The sequence below is a fragment of the Euprymna scolopes genome, chromosome 17 (genome assembly GCF_053919585.1).
Source record: "Euprymna scolopes isolate OS-2025 chromosome 17, ASM5391958v1, whole genome shotgun sequence".
NCBI classification, from domain to species: domain Eukaryota; kingdom Metazoa; phylum Mollusca; class Cephalopoda; order Sepiida; family Sepiolidae; genus Euprymna; species Euprymna scolopes.
This window is the reverse complement of record NC_136498.1, coordinates 105,170,640-105,193,677: the sequence shown is the minus strand read 5'-3', so window position 1 is coordinate 105,193,677 and position 23,038 is coordinate 105,170,640. Positions and strand designations below refer to the sequence as shown.

The following is a 23,038-nucleotide window of genomic DNA, read 5'->3' as shown; positions in this document are numbered from 1 at the left end:
CATTGTATCGTTACAAGTTGGCCTGTTGATCGTCTTCACCCACTGTGTTTTCATGGTGGGGTGCTTGCCTCTCGATAGAATCGTCTCCTACCCTGTGTAGGTAGTCTCCGGATACATCAATCACTCCACTGGTCCTTGCGGCTTGCTGCAAAATTTAGAGTCTTCACCGCAAACAAGCAGAACTCCGGTTTATAACAATAACAAACTATTTATTAATTTCATTACTTCATAACAGCTACTGTCTAAATTGAGGTGACTGACTATAGCAGTGAAACAATGTAAGACCAGACCAGTAAAGTCACAGATTGCCCATTAGCACAGGCTAGTTAACATCATAACATCAGGCCCTGAGGGCTCCCAAATCGGGAGTGCTTGACCAGCCCAGCCGTTCGGTTTGCTGGCTGACTTTAGAATTCCTTTTTCTAAATTGAACCCCTTTTTCCCCCACCTCTCCTTCAGAGAGTGGTTACAAACACCCTTCCTTTCTTCCTCTTAGAGCTTACCCTTCGTCTTGTCCACTCAACACCTCTCTCTCTCCCTTTTATCCTATTAATTTGTACTGAGGTTTTTACTTATCAAATTAGGAGTGATTAGTCATTCTAGGTCAAACAATGCCTGGCGGCAACCCCTACTTCCTTGACCCCAACCCTTGACCCACATTCTAAGCTATCAGCCTTAATCAACCAAGAATCTCTGGATCTCTTCAAACCTCTCAACAGAAGTTTTAAAAACAACCTTTCATGTTAACAGATATATAACGACAATGAGATAAAAACAATTATTATTTGTTTTTTTCTCTTTCTGACAAAATCCCATAGACATTTCTGTTTTGTCCCAATCAGACACCAACACCCCCTCTTCTGCCCTCTCTTCCTCTATCCCGTCCGGTCACCCCCCCCCATCTCACTGCAGTATGCACCTCGCTGCATGCATCATGACACCAATAGTGTCATATCCCTTCCATCCTTATGGGATAAAATGCAGCCATTGCAGCATTTCCACTCAGCCCTGTCAGAAAAACAAAGAAACAAAATACCCAGTATAACCCCAAGTAAAAAGTTCAATTGCAACCTCAACAGTTTCTGAATCAGGGATTCTATATTCATCCACACATGCAGTTTTTTTTCTCAGGGGTTAATTCCTCTTTTTCTTTTCACTTTACTAGTCCTTTTAAGGTGACTGCAAACTACGTACATGCAAAACAGTTTCTCTTCTTTATTTTCAGTCGTTCTTTATAACTGCAACTCATCCAACCATGTACATGCAAAACATGGGTTTCGTTCACTTTTTTTTTCCTTTTTCTTATTTACTTTCAGTCCATCTCCACGACTTAATCTATGTGCATGCAAAACATTTTTTTTCTTCCCTTTAACTACAACCCGTCAGACCATGTGCATGCAGAACATTTTTTTTTTTTTTTTTCACCCTTTTTTTCATTTTTAATTTTTTTAATTTCGGTCCTTCTCTACGATTTGGTCTATATGCATGCAAAACAATCTCTTTTTTTTTTTTTTAGATTTTCATGTTCGGTAACTCTTTGAATAATATATTTTATATATTACTAATATACTTTTGGATTACTTTTATTCATATATTCTGGTTAATTTTATACATTTATATAACTTTGCAAAAGCAAGACGAAAAAATATAAAATGAGAGCATCGTATGGTGTATTTCCTTATGTGTTACAATTGTTTCTCCTTTTATATTTTGTGACAATTTTACATGCATGCTCGGTTATGAAAACTGATATATATATATATATATATATATATATATATATATGATTATTTTTTACGTTTTCAATAAGAGCAACGCAGGCCGGATTAAGGATTTTGGCGGACTGGATTAAATATTTTCGCAGGCCGAATTAAAGATTTTAGCAGACCGTATTAAAGATTTTGGCAGGTCGGATTAAAGATTTTGGCAGGCAGAATTAAAGATTTTGGCAGACCAGATTAAAGATTTTTACAGGCCGGATTAAAGATTTTCGCGCTGGGCTGCATCTGGCCATCGGGCCGTAGTTTGGAGACCCCTGCTCTAGGGCGCTGGCTTTTCAAGTCCCACTTTCTCACCGTTTGTTAGGAATCTCGAACCCAACCCGATATCATTATTACAGGGGTACCGTGTTCGGGCTCTGGGACATAGTTGCTGATTCTCTGTTTTAAATGTTACTTTTTTACTGCATTTGTTCAGGATTGGGTAACTTTGCGTAACTGTAAACTTTGATAAAAAAAAATAATAATAAACAGAGAGACCCACTGGAAAGTGAGAAAACTTGGACATAACAACCTACTGAGCAAACCAAGCATAGAGTTGAATGCAATTTGGACACCTCTGATAGAGAAAACCTTGAATAACAACATAGGTTTAACATTAACAAAAAAACAACTAAGAATTGTCCTAGTGACATATGACCGAGTGGTCCTGGACGTTGTATCAAAGTTTACAGTTACCCAAAGGTGCTGAGTTCAATCCTGAACGAAGGCAGTAAAAAAGTAACATTCAAAACAGAGAATCAGCAACTATGTCCCAGAGCCTAATAATAATAAAGGGTTGGGTTCGAGATTCCTAACAAACAGTTCCCAAGTTCGATACAAAACACCTGATGAAGGCCGGAGGGCAAAACGGCCGAAACGTTGTGACGATAACAACCAAGATGAGGAAGTCAGTCCGACAATCTCAATCAATGAAAACACCTCATCTCAAAAATACAGACAATATATATATATATATATATATATATATATATATATATATATATTTGAAAGAATGAGGCCAGCAGCAGTTGTTGTTTCTTATGAATTATTTTTTTATTTGATATTTTCATTTTTTTTTTTTTTTTTTTTTTCCAGAATTAAGGAACATTAATTCTTGAAATGACTAACCCTAACCCTAAATCTTTTTCCACAAAGTTTCTGATGAGGATATAAAAAAATCGCCTGAAAAATCACCGTAAAACTTATTTCAATAATTAAAAAAGCGAAACTATCAAATAAAGACAACAATCGTTGGTGACCTTACTCATTCAAATATACATCTTTTTTCTCATTGGAATTTCTGTATACAATTTTTTTCTTTTGTTAAAAAGTCTGTATACGCACAAAAGTTTTGATGGTTGTAAAAGAAGTGATTGTTAAGAAAAAAAAACCCCTTGAATCTTAGAATAAAGCCAAATTAAGTGAAATTGTTTGTGTGTGTCTGTATGTGTACATTTCCCTACCAAGTTACTCTGTTAATTTTCAGTCTACAGACTTGATTTGGCATAAGTGGTATTGAGATTTGGGAAAATCTTTTTAATCGGTTTTCGGCCAGACATTTGGCTATCAAGTGAGAGTTCAACGATTTTACCTTTGAAAACTCTACTAAACTCCTACACCAATTTTGGTTCTAAACACTTGAAATTTTACATGTAGGTTACTTGGACATGGATCAAACTTTTTAATTTGATTTGAGCCCAAAACAAATGTTAAGAGGTCAAAATTAGCGTCAAAGTAAAAAAAAAAAAAATTTAACCTCTGCAGTCTCTACCAACTTACTCAGCCAAGTTTTGGTCTAAACATTTGAAATTTTACATAAAGTGTATTCAAACATAGGGCAAGCTTTTTAATCGATTTTTGGCCGAAAATTTGTCTGCCAAGGGATCAAAGTTCAAAAGATTTGACCTTTGGCTGCTAAGAGGTCAAAGTTGAAAGAGTTGACCATTGCAGACTCTACTAAACTCCTCCGTAAATTTTGGGCCTAGACATTTGAAATTTTAGATGTAGGTTACCTGGACATGAGTCAAACATTTTAATATATACATATGCACATAAAGTTATGAACAGTGCATAGGGCCCAAGCAAAGCTGGGCTGAACTGCTAGTGTATATATATATACAGGGTGTCCACAAAATCTGGCTACATCATGTAGCCAGACTTTGTGGAAGCATCCTGTAAATTATGTAACCAGACTTTGTGGGCACCCTGTATGTATATATGTATGTGTGTATATATATATATATATATACACACACACACACATACAGGGTGCCCACAAAGTTTGGCTACATAATCTACAGGATGCTTCCACAAAGTCTGGCTACATAATGTAGCCAGACTTTGTAGAAGCATCCTGTATATATAATATATATATATATATATATATGAATAACAATTTAATTATATTCCAAGATTCAAGATTTTATTTTTCTTAATAATTTCTTTCAACACAATGAAGCTTCATTACATTTTACAGACCTGTTCTGCTTACATAGAACAATCCATATACTTATTTTAATATTGAAATTTTCCTTAAGTATAGTCATCAGAAAAAAGGGAAATTTTTGTTAGAAAGAAATAAGCATGACCATGTAATGCTGAAAATGAAGCAATTAGAACAACTGACATAGTGTGTCTATTTGTAATAAGAGGAAATGTATTCATATCCTTATTTTCATATGGGTTTAAATTATATAGTGTTTCGGTTTTGTTTAATAAACAAATAATTTTTTTATATGAATATATATTGTTATTCCTTTATATATGCTCTGTTGTTATATTTACAAACAAGAAAGACTGGTATACACAAAGTAGAAAATATAATCGCAAAAGTAGATTTTTCCAATATATATATATATATATATATATATATATATATATATGTAGTAGAGATTTAGAAGACTATCACAATGCAAAGTGTTCCAGAGGTGTTTAATGACAGTGCTAGGGTATCCGTTTGTCTCTAGAACCTGGTGGGACTGTTTTGTGCACTCTGTCTTGTCTTTTGGCTTACTGCACTTGTTTCGAATGCGGATGATCTCTATCTATATAAAAGCCAAGTACGTCCAAGGATGGAATACTGTTGCCATATCTGGGCAGTAGCTGCTAAAAACAGCCTATCCTGCCTTGACAGAGTACAAAATAGACTTCGTGGCTTAGTGGGGGATGCTCTTTTCTCTACCCTGCAACCTCTCTCCCACAGAAGAGACGTTGCGAGCCTATCCTTGTTTTATCGTTATTTCCATGGCAGGTGCTCGTCTGAACTCCAATCTCTGGTCCCCCCTCGCCAATCTTTCACAAAAAACACCCGTCTAGCTGAATCCACAGTGAAAAATTTCCCCCACTCTTTATCTGTGCCTAAATCAAAACGTGGATTCCATGAGCAAAGCTTTCTTAGAACTGTACGCCTGTGGAACTCTGTTCTGTCTGCCTGCTTCCCACCGGACTACAACTTGGATGTCTTCAAGTCCAACGTTAACAAATTCCTAATGAACCGCCCTCTTAAGTAAACACTTCATCAAATCTCCACACTAACGTAATATACTTGCAATAACCCTTATCCCTGAGTGGCTTCCGGGCCTTGATAAGTGGTTATCACTGTAAAAAAAAAAAAAAAAAAAAAAAAAAAATCTCATTATTTGCATATCCGATAATGGCTTTAGTAGGGAGGGCCAACTTGTAGTATACAAATATACTTCGGCTGGCTGCTTTTCGAAAGAATTTAGTAGTGACGGTCCACTCGTCTGATATTTTGAAGTTGAAATCTAGGAGTGATAGGGATCCGTCATCACTGGGGTGTTCGATGGTGAATTCTATGTGTGGGTCGGTATCGGAGAATATGGTGTAGATGTTCTCAGTATCGGCGCGTGATGATGTGAGGATCAGGACATCATCGACATATCTCGAGAGAAATATAGCTGAGTTGCACGTGTTGGCCATACATAAATCCCCTCCTTACATTTGCTCCGAGGCTCCACACAGCGTTCAATTTCCGCTCCATCATCTAGCATGTTTTGAATCAATTTGTCACGTCTACCATTTGAAAAGGGAAATTTTTTTTCCAAAATATATTATGGATATTGTTGCAGACATAACAAGTAAGACACTTGTATTTAATACAACTAAATAAATATATATATATATATATATATATATATATATAGACATATATGTATGTACTTATTGATTTGTAAATCGTCCCTTGTTCACCAACACCGACTATATCTCATCCCTCGCATTGTGATATTTTTCTAAATATCTACTACATACCTATCCCACACAATGCTTCAAGCAAACTACATATCAATTCTATATATATATATATATATATATATATATATATATATATATATATTATTAAAAAAACTTTATATTTCAGCATATATATATATCAACATCGTAAAGTTTCTTTAAATAGCTCAATAGTGCAATTCTAGAGCCATGAATACTCTTAATCTTTTTATTGCCTTATTCTTGACTACATCCGACCCACAATCTCTGTAGAGGAGAGTTTGTGGATTACAATGGCATATATAACTTGCTTTCCCTATATATAGCACTTTTTTTTCTTTTTTTTTTATAAAGGAGCCACCATTTATCAAGGCCTGGAGGCTACTCGAGGATAAGGGTTAATGAGTGTACAGTAGTCAAGGGGAACATGTCGTAGTCATCATTAGTAGTAGAAATTTGGTAAATTGGATTACTTAAGGGGATGGCTCATCATGACTCTTAAACGACTCAAACATTTTCAAAAATGTGTAGTAAAAAATAAGTGAACTTTTTCCTGTATTTTATATATCTTAGATTTTATATAGTTCTTACTAATCGCTTTGTTTTGTGCAGCGGTCAGTAGCTATTTTATTTCTCTTTTCAATTACCCTTCTTGCGGCCATGTCGATGGTTTCTCATAAACCGATTGATTTGTTTTGGCTTGTATTTACTTCTCTTCTCATTTTTGGCTTGCATTTGCCTCTCTCCTCATTCATGCGGTTTTTGGTATTGTATGGTTCTGGGGCTCTCTGTCATATCTTTAAAAAATGTGACATAGTTTTGGTCACAGACACCAAATCTCCATTCATATCTTTAAAAAATGTGACATAGTTTTGGTCACAGACACCAAATCTCCATTCATATCTTTAAAAAATGTGACATAGTTTTGGTCACAGACACCAAATCTCCATTCATATCTTTAAAAAATGTGACATAGTTTTGGTCACAGACACCAAATCTCCATTCATATCTTTAAAAAATGTGACACAGACACCAAATCTCCATTCATAGCTGATGATGATTATTTTGTATTTTCAAATTTCTTTTTACATTTTGTTTGCATCAATTCATATTTTCTGTCGTCAAAGATAAAAATTTTTTTGTTTCACTATATTTAAGTGTCTTTTTAACAATGTTTATTTGGTATCGATAAATTCATTTTGCCAAAATGTTTCCAATTTTTTTCCCCCCTTCTTCATTATTCATAAATTCTTTATTTTTAAACTTTCAACTAAAAGTATAGATTAAAATATTGATTGAACTCACAGAAGCGGGTTGATTCATATATTCAGATCTTATCTTTTAAAAATGTATCTTCTTAATAAAATTTAATCTTTTTATTTTTGTACGAGTAATTTCTCTTTTCAATTTAAAATCTAAAGTAGAGTTCTGATATAATAAAATTTCCTAACCAATGAAAATGCATGCTTACAGCTTGGTTAATTTATTGGACTCAAGTGATGTCCTGCCTAGTACAGACATTGATGGCTATGACTCTCTCTCTCTCTCTCTCTCTCTCTCTCTCTGGAGTTATTCATGGATACATTGTTGTTCGTCATTCAGAACCCCGTTCATGCTATTTCTTGAAAGTGTTTTGATGTATTGTCATAGCTTTCTCTAGTTGTACAAACAGTAAGTTGCAGTTTCTTTTTGTCCGAGCAGTGCTCATATTGGGCGATTGTTCTGACCATTGTATCCAAAGGAATTTTCTGCTCAGCACAATGAGATACGAAACCATAAACAGAATTATTGGTCTTCTGATTTATCGGAGAGGGACCTATTTTTTCAATGGCGTCCATGCGCATGTCCGTGCATTCGTGTGTCGGGCCATCCGTCTGTTAGTCCAGATGATTGCCAGATAACTGTCCATTAGTTTTTCCTGAAATTTTGCCACAAATTGTATTTCATTAAATAGATGTGCACAGTTCTCATTGCATCCCCAGGGGCTCAAAAGAGGTAAAAAAATGCCCCAAAATGGCTCGTTTTGACCTATATCTTTTGATCCTTCCATTAGATTTTTCTGAAACTTGGCCAAAATGTGGAGCCCATTGTTCTTGATTGCTTACGTATTACATCAGTTAACTGCTTTCTGTGCTTAACCTGACCAGGGGATGGGGCTGAAGTAGGTTCTCAACCTTGCCCAAGGGTCTCCCACAGACTAGTGGAGGGAAGGAAGCACCTAATTTTTCCTAATTCTTCCTTTGACAGTAGTGCTGTCCTAAGACCCTAAATTTGGTGGATAAATCCCGGTATTCTACATTTATATAAATAAAACAGTAGATCTATGTGTATGTGCATCTGTCTGTAAATATTTAAGTGCTGAACTTTTAAACTACTGATTACTTAACACTGAAATTAACAGGAAATAGTCATCATATGCGAAGGATGGTTTATAAGGAATAAAATCTTTGTTTGGATGGATGAATAACGCGTACAGACATATATTGACAGGTTGACATGCAAACTGTTCATCTTAAGTTGCCGACATATTTTTACTTTCTGTGCATGCCCAAATTCAATTAATTTCTTCAAGTCGTCTGATATTAAATATTTCTTACCTATCTCACAATAGCTACATCGTTAGGAGACATGGCTGGAGGGCTAAATGTTTTGGTTTTGATTCTAGCTGATGGCACCAAAGTCATCTTTTTTTAAAATCCTTTGAAATCACTACTATAGATTAGGTACAATATAATAATCAATAGAGAATTGGTTCTGTAATAATAACTACGAAATCTGCATTAAGTAAAATGTATTCAAGCAAATTTTATGACCTCCGCTAGTATCTATTATATAAAGGCAAATGTCTGTGTATGTGTTCGTATGTCCATTAAAACCTTTAGTCATCTGTATCGTTTCAGCATGGATATGGTATTGTAAGAAAGAGCAATCTTTCGGACAAAGAATATTGAAAAATTAGAAAAAAATGGTCAATTATTTAATGTAGAAATATCGTTTGATTTGAAGTTAAGCAACGTTTAGCCTGGTTAGTACCAGATGGGTGACCGTTTGGGAATTCTAGGCGCTGCATGTGCTCTCCGCTTATCTCGGCATTTGTTTCCAGTCGTTCTCTACAGACACTTCACTTGCCACTCGGTATTTTACAATGTCGACTTAGGGGAGGTGTGGTTGGAGATTGCGCACTTCCTGCATCATCTTTGCTACGACATTGAATCCAAAACACGCATGTGCAAACGTGAGTTTCTATCTTTCTTTTTAAATAGATAAATTTATAATGTGATAGCATTGTTAGAATTTTAGTCCGATAGATAGGGTGCTCACTTACGGTCACAGTAATATAGTCAAACTCTATATAATAAATTGTAAGTACATTCTGTACTGATCATGACTAATAGAATTGCCTGAAAACGGTCATTTTTTTCCATTTTTATTCAGAAAAAATTATTGCAGAATTTTCCCAGATACTGCCTGTCAAAGTTGATAAAAAAATCATATGGTTTAAATAATCGATAATCTTCATGAAACTAATCCTCCAACAATTTATATACATTAATAGGATAGCATGTGTGTTATTTATTTTGTGTCACGCTTACATCCGAGTGACTGTCATTTAATTGTTATGGACTTTCATTTCTTGTAATAAATTATATTCACTAAGAATTCTTCATAAGTTTTGTTTTCGGTTTCAATTATAGCTGATGGCATTTAAGTCATCTATTTTTTTTTTTTTTTTTTTATAAATGATTTTACCAAGGATTTTTAACTAGTTTTAGTTTCAATTATAGCTGATGGCACTCCAGTATTGTATTTTTTTTATAAATAATTTTATCAAGAATTCTTCATAAGTTTTGGTTTTGGTTTCGATTATAGCTGAAGGAACTCAAGTTATATATATATATATATATATATATATATATATATATATATTTTTTTTTTTTCACAAGTTTTGGTTTTGATTTTGATTCAAGCTGATGCACCCAAGTCATATGGATATATTGTTTTATTTTTGAAATTGCAACTTTATAATCTATAAAAATCGATAGAAAATTAACTCTGTAATATAAACAAAATCTGCAAGAATTAAAATATCATATTTAAGCGTACTTTATGCTGGGCGTCCCTGCTAGCTTAGGTAAATACTTTTGCAGTTTTAACAAAAGAGCTACACTAATATCAGAGCGTCTCCATTTACACTGAACATCTACAAAATGCCAACATCAATATATTCCAGTTCTTTAGGAAAAAACAAAAACAAAAAAAAACGACTACGGTAGGTCGGCGCGAACGTGAAAATATAATGTGAATTGTCCAGCACGCTAACCACTACGCCACAGAGCACTGCAGCTTAGTTTAGTGATTTTAAATAACTTCACATGAAAGAACTACGAAGCCAAACCGGTGTTCTCTTCTCAACTGTTCCTTGTGAACGATCCCCAAACGGTGTTAAGTGGTGGCAGGGGGAGGAGGAATTTATAAGAGAGAAAATATTTTACCACTTCCATTGATCTTAACCGATTTTGGCCGTGACTTCTCAGCAGAAAAAGTATAGAAATCTTAGATTATCGAGGAATTTGAGAAATAATAAGCCTCAGATATTGTTGTGCCGTTTGTGCATATTATATTTGCATGAAATATCTTTATTTTTAATCCTATTAAGGTCAAAATCAGACGCGGAAAAATGAGTTCATTTTATTTATATAGAGATTATATAGAGATGAATGTGGAATTTCCATAGGTCTCACCAGTAAAGGAATAAATTCTGTTGATCTAATGATGAAAGAAGGTTTCTATAATGCATTTTATTTTATTTTTTTAAGACTTATTAGCAAAGTATCAAGAAAATTACTAACCAGGATCCCAACAGACGAAATGTATTTCTGAATCAGCATCTTGTATATGGACATCAAAAGGTACTGCAATGACTACCATCTTGCAAGAATTTTGCCATCATCATAAACCTTGGATAAACAACACCAGCATCTTTCCACTTATATCAGTGGAATGAATCTGTCAAAGACAGCAACAATGAGACTCTTCCGTCACTGAAAGGAAATCTCCCAATAGGCTCTGAACTCCCTGGAAAGAGTGGTTAACACTCAACTGGTCCTGAGTGAATGTTGCCAAAACACAGGACAACATGCAAAAATGGAGCTATGTACAGCATGCTTGGTGTCCCATTGACCTTGATGTGCAAACCATTGCACACATCCTCATGAACTATCCGCTCAGTGAGGCATGCTCTGATGCAGAATCTTGAGATGGAGTGAAATGCTATGATGATGAGCAACTTAGATGCTACACCTCTAAGCCAAAATGAAAATTTCGAAATCTATTTTTCATGCTGACTGAAATGAAACGTAATAAAAATATTGACCCTTTGAAAATTTAATTAAATTTAATTTTCAAAATTATATTTAAAAAAAAAAATAGATAATAAGAAACAAAATAAAAATAACAACTCCCTTGAGAAATACTAGATAGATACACTTGTTATTTCATATTTATAAATACAGTAGCGATAAGTATGTAAGGATAAAGGTCCTGGGTATTTCCTGATCGCCATCTTGGATTTTTCATGATGGCCATCAGAATAATACTTCCTATGATAACGAAGCCTTACTTACCATTTTTCTTAATTGTTTTTATGATGTTTCTACTTAAAACTGTTAAAATGAAACTGGAATATGCTAATTTGTTCATAAGTTACCAAGTGAGATGGTCGTAAATAACACAAACTGAACCTTCATGGTATTATGATAATATGTTCATAATTTCATCATAATATCTTAAAAAATCTGAAGATATAACTTTTTAAAGAGTGGTTAGTTTGTAAATTGTGTAGATTTCCTCCCATTATCAGTCACAAGTTTATATGCATTTGAATAGGACTGACTTAAGGCAAAATGTTGAATAGGACTGACTTAAGGTAAAATGTTGAATAGGACTGACTTAAGGCAAAATGTTGAATAGGACTGACTTAAGGCAAAATGTTGAATAGAACTGACTTAAGGCAAAATGTTGAATAGGACTGACTTAAGGCAAAATGTCCAGTGAACCACACATTTTTTGATACTTTGAATGGTCATAACCCCAGTTCTAATGGACCGATTTTAAAAAAACTGAAGATATTATTTCTTTGTTTTTATGCTCTTTTCAATAATGCTTGATTTGAGTTTATTCAATCTAAAGAAGAAAAAAATGGTGTGGTATTGCTACTTTAAAATGCACTCAGTGGTGAGGATCTAATTTGGAAGCTTATGGGGAGTATAGAGTCACTTAGTTTTCTATTTCACTCAGAAGTGAAGTGGTAGTACTTGTCACGGTCCCATCTATGAGGTAAATAGAATTTCTCGTGTACATATTATTTATTTACGAAATATCCATGTACAAAACCGTTTGCGTACAAAATAGAAAATATTAAATACTAGATTTTTTAACCTGTTTAAAACTGACAAAAGTTACAACCCATTAACTTACAATGAGTGCTTTATGACAAATTGATGGTTGAATATAGTTAAAGTTGTGCATATTTTTACATTAAATACTAATGCTTAGTAATTCCTAACTGTGTATTGAATGGATACCACAAGACTTAGTTTGTTGCACCTTATAACAAAAGTCCATACAAAATTTCAGTCAGATCGGTACAGTAATTTCAGAGAAAAGTGGAACTTAAATACTAATCCTTATTAATCTCTTACTGTGCATCAAACAGATACCATAATACTTAGTTTGCTGTACTTTATCATAAAAAAGGTCCATACAAAATTTGGATCAGATCGGCCTTATACTTTCGAGAAAAAGCGGAACTGAAATACTAATTCTTATTAATCTCTAACTATGCATCGAACAGATACTATAATACTTATTTTGCTGCACCTTATCATACCAAAGGTTCATACAAAATTTCAGCCAGATCAATTCAGTAGTTTCTAAGAAAAGTTGGACGAACAGATAGATTAAGAGAAATCTATTATATAAATTTCACTTGTCTGTTTAAATGTATGTGTGTATGTTTGTCTGCCTAAAACTTTTGACAGAGGTGATGGATTTTCATGAGATCGGTATTGTTTTTAAGCTCAACCCTTCAGACGACAAATATCGAAAAATTGGCTAAAAACATTAATTCTTTCACCCTCAACTGGGCACTTTTCTACAAGGAAGGGTTGATTTTTTTCGGTGACATTTTCGCAAGTCATTCAAACCTCGCGTCAATGACGTTGCATAAAAGATGTTATTTCGACCGCTCGTGACATCACAATTGTGGTGGGCGTATCGATAAGACCGTTTGCATTTTTTACACCTACTTTTCCTCTGGCGCATTACGAGTTTAAGCCTGCTTATTATGAATTTTTTTTCTTGCGCTCGCAACTTTCCTTTTTTTTTTCTCAACCAACACCCTTACACACACCCTCCACTTTTCTTTCTGCCCTCGCGTCACGGGTTCAAGCCTGCCTGCCTACTACAACTTTTTTTTTTTTTTTTTGCTCAACACACATCTACAAACCCCGGGCATTGCTGGGCACCCAGGCTAGTATAATATAGATATTAAGAACTTGAAGCATAAAAACTTTTATGGAAATAACTGGATTTAGAATTAAAAATAGCCCTAAGAGTTAATTTGCTATACAATAAAACCAAACCAACACCAGTAAAAGAATCTCACAAATTGTACGACCCCCCCTCCCCAGAAATAACTGGTTTAATTTACATATAAAATATGCTGCGTGCATATCTTAATGTAGATTTCAAATTATTTTTCTAACTTTGAAAAGTATTTTTTCTAATGTTTTATTTGCATTTTTTAGTCATTTTTCACTTGCATTAATTTAATCTTCTCTGTATCCAAAGCTTGAACAATTTTTCTTTTTTAAAAAACATCTCTTAAATACATTTGTTTGTTTAATTTATGTATGTTATTCATGTAGATATTGTTTTTTTATTGTTTTTTTTTGTTTTTTTGACTTAATGTTTGAAAAATCGTTTTTATCATCCTAATATTGATTGAACCAACAAAAGAAGCCACTCACTTTTATTTACAAGTTTTTATTTCTTTTACAAAAGCAAACTTTTCTCAACGTATAATCATTTTCGATATTAATCTTGATGTTTAAATGTTGATATTTGCAGAAACTCTTTCTTCATTTAAACAATCTAATTAGTTTTTTTTTATATTCATTTATTGCGGACCATTATCCTCATCTTTGTTAGTTGTTGTTTCACGACGCTTCGGCGGCCAACTATTCCTCTGCTCTTCGTCAGGTGGTAACCGCAGCGGGATAGGAACTCCGAATCTCCTAACTGCATTCTCAGCAATTACTGCCATCCATAGTTGTTGTCGTCTCATCAAGTTTTGGCTAAGTAAGCCTCTGGCTGGCTTTGGGTAGGATTGAAACTGCTATCTTCAGATAGTTCTCACCTGAAACTGTAGAGATTCAATGTCTGTATCCACTTAGCCACAGGCCTCGAAGGGCAAGCATCGTGAAACAACAGCTAAGAAAGATGAGAATAATAGCCTGCAATATATAAATTAATAAATAATACTTGTCTCAATAATGAATTCCAATTAATTATTATATATAGTTTTTTTTTTGTGTCCAAGTTTATCTTTTATTTCTATTATTTGCATTCTTCGGACTACTGTTCTCATCTTAAGTGTCATTTTGCACAATGTATTGGCTGATGTAATTTTTCATCTTTGTCAGGTGTATTTTGTCGAACTTGGGGAATCTGCACAAAATATTGAATAGAACCCTTTATTTAATCCATGTGTCGGTCGGCACTAACCCTATTCAGGTTTAACTGACTTCCTCCAAAGGAGAAAGTTTCATGGGAGTATGAAATTCACAAGCGATCCCCAGTTGCATGTATATCCCTGTCAGGGGAGATGACAATGTTAGGTTTTTGCAACTCTGGAATTTCCAAATTAGTCATCTATTTTAGTAATAACCAGGCTCAATGTTGCTTAACTTTGGTGATCTGACGGGAACTGGTTTGTCAACGTGATTATGCCGTATACTTAATCCTTGGGGTTAGCATGTTTGTGTTCCGTCAGGAAACATTGTGCAAATAAAACTCCAGAGGAGAACAATAGTTTGCAGAATCCAAATAATCCAAATAATTAATCCTCATCTCCAAAAATTCAGAATCGTTTTATCTTTTCTTTTTTTAAATACTTTGTAGATCACCACTTACCAAGGCTTGGAGGCCACTCTAGGATAAGTGTTAAGTAGATGGTAAGACATGATCAGTTATGGTGGAACTTGTATAGGGCTAGATTATTTCAGAGGACGGTTTGATAGAAATTCATCCACATTAAATTTGAAGATTACCATGTTATAGTCAACCAGAAAACAGGCTCACAGTATTGTGTTCGACAGTTCTATGAAAGAAACTCTGTTCATGGAATTTTTGTTTACTTTTTGGCACAGAGAGTGAGCTAAGCTGTTAGCAGTTGTATTTATTTATGACTAGAAGGGGTACCTGGCGTTGCCAGAGTATGGAGAGGTTTTATGGTAAAGGTATTGATCAACAGACCCCTAAGAAAAATGTTTAAAAAAAAAAAAAAAATTAACCAACCCTCTAAAACAAACATGTAAATAGCAGCGAGAACCCGTGCGAGCGCAAAGCCAAAAGCAAAAATAAAAGGTAGTAAGCAGGCAGGCTGTAATGCTAATCGAAAAAGGAAGTGAAAAAAAAAAAAGCGAACCATTTTGTTGTCGCCACCATTCAAATTAAAGTTAGGCATTGCAAGGCGTATGATGACTTTGCAAAAAAAAGTGACCCCCTCCTTGTAAAAAACGGCCATGTTGAGGGTGAAAGAATGAATGTTTTTGTCCAATTTTTCGATATTTGTCGGCCAAGAGACTGAACTTTCAAACGATACCAATTTTGTCAGCGTTGGTCATGTGTGTCGAAAGTTTTAGTGAAATATACAAACATACATGCATACACACACACACTAATAGACAGGTAAGATTTATATAATAGAATAGCGGGGGTACCTGGCATTGCTCAGGTGTGTTGAGTAAGGAAGCCCCCCCCCCGAAAAAAAAAGTAGTAGAATCAAAATAGTAGGCAGTTTGGGTGGAGAGAGGTGTTAAAAAAAAAAGTAGTAGCAGGCAGGGCTCGAACCCATAACACGAAGGAGGAAAAGAAGTGAAAGAAAATAAACGCAACATCTTTGACAATGCGTCCATGGCAAAACCGGCTCAAACCTGTGACGTGAGAGTGGAAGTTCAGAACGTTAAAATTAAGCAAAGTCAATCCAACCGATACGATGACTGGCTAAAATGGCTTGCAAAAAATCGATCCCTCCTTGTAGAAAACTGCCCAGTTGCGGATGAAGGAATTAATGTTTTTGGCCAATTTTTTTATATTTGTCATCCGAGACGTCGAGCTTCAAAATGATACCAATCTTGTGAAAATCTACCGCCTTTGTCGAAAGTTTTAAGCAGAAATACATATATACATACAAACATGTGTACATTTAAACAGACGGGTGAGATTTATATAATGGACTAGCGGGGGGGGGGTGCCTGGCGTTGACCATGTGTTTGTCGGTGTAAAAGAAAAAAAAGGAAAAGTTTTGTAAGGTAGGTAGGCTTGAACCGGAAGCCTTGATGCGAAGGTGGAAAAGAAAGGGGTAAAAAAAGCATCTTACCCGCTCTGCCATGACGGGAGAGGAATCAAAAGCGTTTTAATTTAACGATTAAAAACTTAAGTGACAGGTGTGTGAATTTAATGAGGTCAAACATCAAGCAACTTAACTTTGACGCTGCAAGCCAGTTTCTGCGTATTTGTTTGTTAGCCCTGCCAAGATGTTTGGGAAAACAACTCCCCTAATAAGGCGAATGTCCAAAATTGCCTGATATGATGGGTTATTTTCCCTGCATGGATCAAACCTCATTGCTTTCTGGATGTCTCGGCACAAAAGGCCGCTTTCACAGTTTTGCTTTTTTTTTTTTATATAGAAAAGCGAAACGCACATGCGGCAAGTGAAAAAAAAATGGTGAAAATAGCATGTAAAAGTCACCCAAATCAAAGATAGACATGACCTCGTCTTGTAAATCTTAGATATTATAATCTAAGTAGCATATAAAAGGTTGGAAGAAACAGTAACCGCCCGGAGCGCCCCCCCCCCCTCTGCCCTCGAAAAAGCCTTTGCCAGAAAACACAAAAATGCACACACACACGTACACATACATTTTCCCTGTTATATATATATATAGATTAGCTAACTATATCTATCCAACGTTGTTTGGGAATCTTTATCTTCATTTTACTTTGGCTTAAAAACACTCAAAAACTATACTATATTTTTTTAAATCTAAATTATTATTATTATTATTATATAAAATATTATCATCATTATATGATATATAATATTATATAATATATTATATAATATTATTAATATTATTATATGATATATAATATTATATAATATATTATATAATATTATATAATATATCATATAATATTATATAAGAACTTTAAAAATTAAATTTAGTTTATATGGTAAACATTTTATTATTTCAACTCCTCCTCATACCGTATAAATCCGAAGATTCTATTGTTGGCATTGGTTTCTTCGATATTTTTCTAGTCAGAATTATTTCCAGAAAGACATTGGGTACTTATAGGTTGGACCATGTAAAGGTTGCCAACATCTTAAATGAGAGTGATTTTTGTTGTTATATTTATTGTTCATTATTATTATTATGATTATTCTTTTTTTTGTTGTTGTTATTGTTGTTATTAAAAGTGCATGTTAGAGAGTCTTATTAAGAGGGATGTTGTGAGAGATTGTTCGTGTTATAAAGAGATTCATATTTATAAAATGTTCATACTTAGAAGTGTAGAAGAAGCTCTTTGAGTGAGGAAACAGTGTTCAGACAGTCTTAGTGTAGATATGAGATGGCGAGACGTGTATGTAAAGACATTTTAAAACATATAATATATATAAGACATATATAACAATTTTCACTTTATTTTTTGGTAGAATTACAACACAAAGACGACGTTTATAAAAACACATGATGGGTTTATTTCTTCTCCCGACCGGTCGTGGTTTTCATCATCAAGAATTCAAAGCTTCACATATTAAGTTTCAAAAGTGACCGTCTCGCTTCTAGACGTTCGAATCCCAACTGCAGACTATCATCTGTTGTCCTCAAACTCCCTCTCAGTTTCCCTCAGTTTCTCTAAAGTTTCTAACTATATCGAGAACTTCCCATTTTTCATGACGTCATACACATGTTAAAACATGTGTCTTCTTTCACGTGTTCTGGAAATGCATGTCCAAAACTTTTCCTTTGTTTACAAAAGGAATTTTACCTATATTCCCAGTAACCTATATTTCCAATATGTTAAAAACATGTTTATTAAATTATCCTATAGTTGCATTCCTCAATTGAATTTTCATAACAGAATTGACAATGCGCATTCTTTTCTTGAAACTATTTTATCTCTAAGCTAAACAATGGTTTGTTTTCACATTCCATTGCTAATTCTCTCTCGTAATCTATTTCTAAACCTAAATTACGAGGTTCGAATTTCGTCTATGCTATTTCATTTTCATTTTAATTAAATCTCTCTATTTTTATACTTACATGAAAAGGGGACAGCCCTTATCATGGAGCAACTAGATTCAAACTTGGATTGCCCAGGTCTTCAGTCCGTGTCATTAACCACTAGACGGCCGTCACCTCCCATTTGGATTACCCAATTCTTTTAAAATTAATTTTATTTCAGAGAATTCAAAATGTTCTTGGAATAACATCTAAAATGGGAACACTAAAGTATTATTCTTAGAACATTTTGGCCGCTGTAACCTTTGACCTTCTTAAGGTGTCTTGTTGTAACTATGCAGAACTTCAAATGGAATCTTTTATTAAATTCACAGAGGTACGAGGTGCCTTCGATAAGTTCCCAGACTTTTTTTTTTGTATGGGCACTTTTATAGATAGTACATACATGAAACTTTAATCCCTTTCAAAGTAATCTCCTCTGGCTGCAATGCACTTGTATCATTCCAACAACTTCTGGAAGGCTCCATGGAAGTTCTCTTGTGTGAGCGTGTCAATAACCCTCGTCACAGCCTCTTTCATCTCCTCATAATGACAGCCTCTAAGGTTTTCCTTGAGCTAGGGAATAACCAAACGTTACAGCGAGCAAAGTCTGGACTATAAGGAGGACGAGGAAATGTCTTAATGGCCATCTTTGTCAAATAGTCTGTGAAAAGGATGGAGTTGTGGACTTCTGCATTGTCCGGGTGGAAATGCCCCTAGAAGTGTAGGCCATGTTTAGTTTCAGAAACGTTTCAGATGGTTCGTTGTTCTAAACAAGTCTTGAGAGGTGATTGGTTTGCAGTAGACAGAACAGTTTCCGATGGTTCGTTGTTACACACAAGTCCTGAGAGGTGACTGATTTGCAGTCATTAAATATATAAGACTACCTATAATTTCACGGTATTCTTTGTCATTTATTATTTCAGATTATGTGTGTATATTTTTATTAATATCATTTTCGACCGGTGTAGAGCGTTTCTTGAACTCTCCCATTCCAAATTTTAATAGTATTTTGTCGATGTATCTCGATTGAGTCATCATAACAAGTCCTTTGCTTTGAGTAAATTCTATCCCCAGAAACCAGGTTATTTTGCCAAGATCGGTCATTTTGAATCTTTTACTTAATTTGTTCTTAACATCGGTTAACATTATGTCACAATTTGATGCGATTAAAATATCATCGACCCACAAAACCCAAATCAGTAGTTTATCGTTTTTGTGTTGGGTATATAAACAGGGGTCTACAGCGCATTGTCTAAATTGTTGTTTAATAATATACTCATGAAATACTGTATTCCAACACTGAGCACTTTGCTTTAGACCATATAATGACTTGTTAAGTCGCCACATGCTATTTTTATTTTTCATTATAAGTCCCTCTGGAGGGGTAATATAAATTTCACAGTCTATTGCGGCATTCAAATAAGCATTTTTTACGTCCATTTGATGGATGTTTAGGTCATATTGTGATGCGATTTGCAGTAAAATTCTGATTGTCGTTAGGTTTGTGGTCGGTGAGAACGTAGAAAAATATTCTATACCGTAAATCTGAGAGTACCCTTTAGCAACAAATCTAGCTTTGTACTGTTCTACGCCTGATGCTGCAGTCTTTTTTTATTTTTTTATTTTTTTGTTGCAGAACGTGAATTAATTCAATTCGTCAGTTCCTAGCAGCATCGTTTATCGTCCGACTGTGTGGGATCATACCCCATTACAAGTCCAAAATATTGCAACAATGCCACTGGCCTCTTTCAACAAAATCTGAACTCCCTTAAAACCCCAACATAGTATTCCTTGTTGACTGTCTGTCTAGTAAGAACCCAGTGCATGTAAATCATGCCTATGCTGTCAAAAAAGGGATCATAAGTTTCTGGATGGATTTGTTCTGTCCGGTCTTCTTGGGTCTGGGAGAACTAGCATGCTTCTACTTGGAACTCTGTCTCTTGGTCTCTGGGTCATAGAAGTAATTGATCAGCTCAACCATCTCCCTGGGACAAATCTTCTGCATCTTCAGTTCCTCACAGATAATTATATATACAGTTCCCACACTGACATCAAACTGTGCAGTTGTTGTCTCTATAGACTCATGATGGTTCTTATCAATGAAATTCTTTATTTGACCAATCGACTCTGGTGTTCTGACTTCTTAACTGTTCCTACACCTCTCATCATCCCTCACAGACTCCCTGCCTTCCTTGAATCTCTCGTGCCACTCAAAAACTGATGCTCAATGCATGCAATATGGTCCCAAAGCAGTCTGAAGCATTCTATATCCTTCTGTGGCATTTTTTTTCAAATTTAAAACAGAATTTTATTGCTTATCGTTCTTCTAAAGTGTCCTCACGTCCAGATTGCATTTTTGAAATTCGCTAGCTGTGACAATCGGGCTTTAGTAACATGCATTCCAATTCCTGCTGTAGCTGTAATCATCTCATAAGATGTATAGCAATAACATACTGAATTTTCAAAAGTCTACGACAATTTTAAATGCCTGTACAAAAATGTCTGGAAACTTATTGAAGGCACCTCATAGTTTTTTAGTAACCTTTTTACCATGCAAAATTGGGGAGGCGAGGTGACCTTCAAGTTTAGGAGATTTATCTCGATTGTGATTTTAGGGAGCTTACCAATTGGCCCTAGGGTTAGTGGTAGGGTAGGGTAAGTAAATATTTTTTAGTAACCTTTTACTATGTGAAATTGGTACTGTTATGACACTTCTCTCGATTACAGTTTTTATTTACCATTGGTCATTCACATTCCTGTATTGAGCTGATGGCGGATTTAAAATATACAGAAATAAAAAGATATTGTTAACTGATAGATTATCGCTCTCTCTAACGGTCACATTTCATATGTGTATCACGTTTATGCAATATTCAAAACTCAATAATTCACAATGATAAGATGTTGATGACAGTTAAGGTAAGTAGATTTCAAAAGATATAATTGAAGTAGACAAACGATGATTAAATATGAAGGTAAATGCGAATGAAAGCAGCTTGAAATGAATAGATATCAGCTTTCTGATATTAAGTTTCAGAATTTTTGAGATGAGGATTGATAATTTGCATCACTTGTGTTAGCGTTCTCAACAGATGTTATCTTTACAACGTTTCAGATGAGGTGACTTCTCATCCTCTTCAAGTGTATTTTGAATGGAACCGTTTATTTAATTTATGGCAGTAGGTTGCTCTTACACCATCAGCCATGGCTAGGTATAATTCTTAAGTAATATATAATTGTACTAGCAGGACCTGTGGAAATTCCATTACAGTAGCTTTCATATGTAATATATTGCTGCTGGACATTCGGTGGACATTCAGTGTGAATGGAGACCCCACAATATTATTGTAACCCTTTTGTTAAAACTCCAAAAGTATTTATCTAAGTAATTTGGTTAATGTAGTCTCACAATATATCTAGTTATTATGGTTTATCTCCAATATTCTTAGGTCCTGGATATGACCTAAAACTATATCCGATTGTGAGGCCCCACCTTGCGGGCTTTGGGGAGTGTGGAGCCACCCTTTAATTGCCATTGCTCTCAGTCCACTCTGACCCGGAGTGGTAATACCTGTTAGGGTCCCAACTATGGGTTAAATAGAATCTGACATCGTAAAAAAAAATATAAGCCATTAAAAATCGTTCCTCAAAATCACTAGATTCGGCATTAAATAACCTGAAAAAGGTTGATATGCCGTAAAACAAAAACTACCAACCAATTAATATTCTTATTGGAAACTGTGATATATTTCCATTGTATGGATCTCTGGCACGAACATGAATCCCACAATATCATTATACCATTTTTAGATAGAACAGGTACTACCCTTGGATCCTAGCCAGAAGACCAAGAAGGTATGTTTTAGTTTCACGTACGACCCAAAAGTGACATCATTTTTTTTTTTATATATTTTTTTTAATTTAATTTTTTTTTTACATTACGTCTTTTGTGATCGAGAGATCCTATTAAAAATGAGGATAGAAATGATAACATACTACAGACATTAAATTATCTTATCTATATTCTAATTTAATGCTTGCAGTGTGGCATCATTTCTATCCTCCTTTTTAATAAATAGGATTTCTTGATCAAATAATTTATTATCTGGAAACTGGCACATATATATACATTAAAGGCGTTACAGTATTAATATATAGCATGTTTAGTATCACCCATACTGAGGGTTGGGTGCTTGTGCAGTATAATTTTATTTCAAATAAATACATTTTAGGAAAAAAGCACTATTACGTATATATGTGTAATGTCGAAACGAGTAAAAAAAAATCCAAAAATTATTAGAATTAGTAAAAAATAGAGTAAAAGTTTTTACAAGGAAGTCACCACTAGGTTCGAAAGCCACTCGAGGATAAGGGTTAATGATGGTCATTGAGACGGTAGTGTAATGATTGTTAGTGGTGGGCCATCTCATCAAGAACTTGTTTACATTGAACTTAAACATGTTGTAGTTAGCT

General features: G+C 34.6%; 1 protein-coding gene and 1 pseudogene across 1 annotated transcript in view; one reads left to right on the top strand and one right to left on the bottom strand.

Annotated features, from left to right (window-relative positions):
* LOC145296861 (telomerase Cajal body protein 1-like) overlaps positions 1 to 23,038 on the top strand; it is a 245,506-nt gene that overhangs the window by 101,062 nt on the left and 121,406 nt on the right. The gene's annotated exons all lie outside the window — the stretch shown is intronic.
* Positions 22,203 to 22,424, bottom strand: LOC145297220 (U2 spliceosomal RNA; annotated as a pseudogene).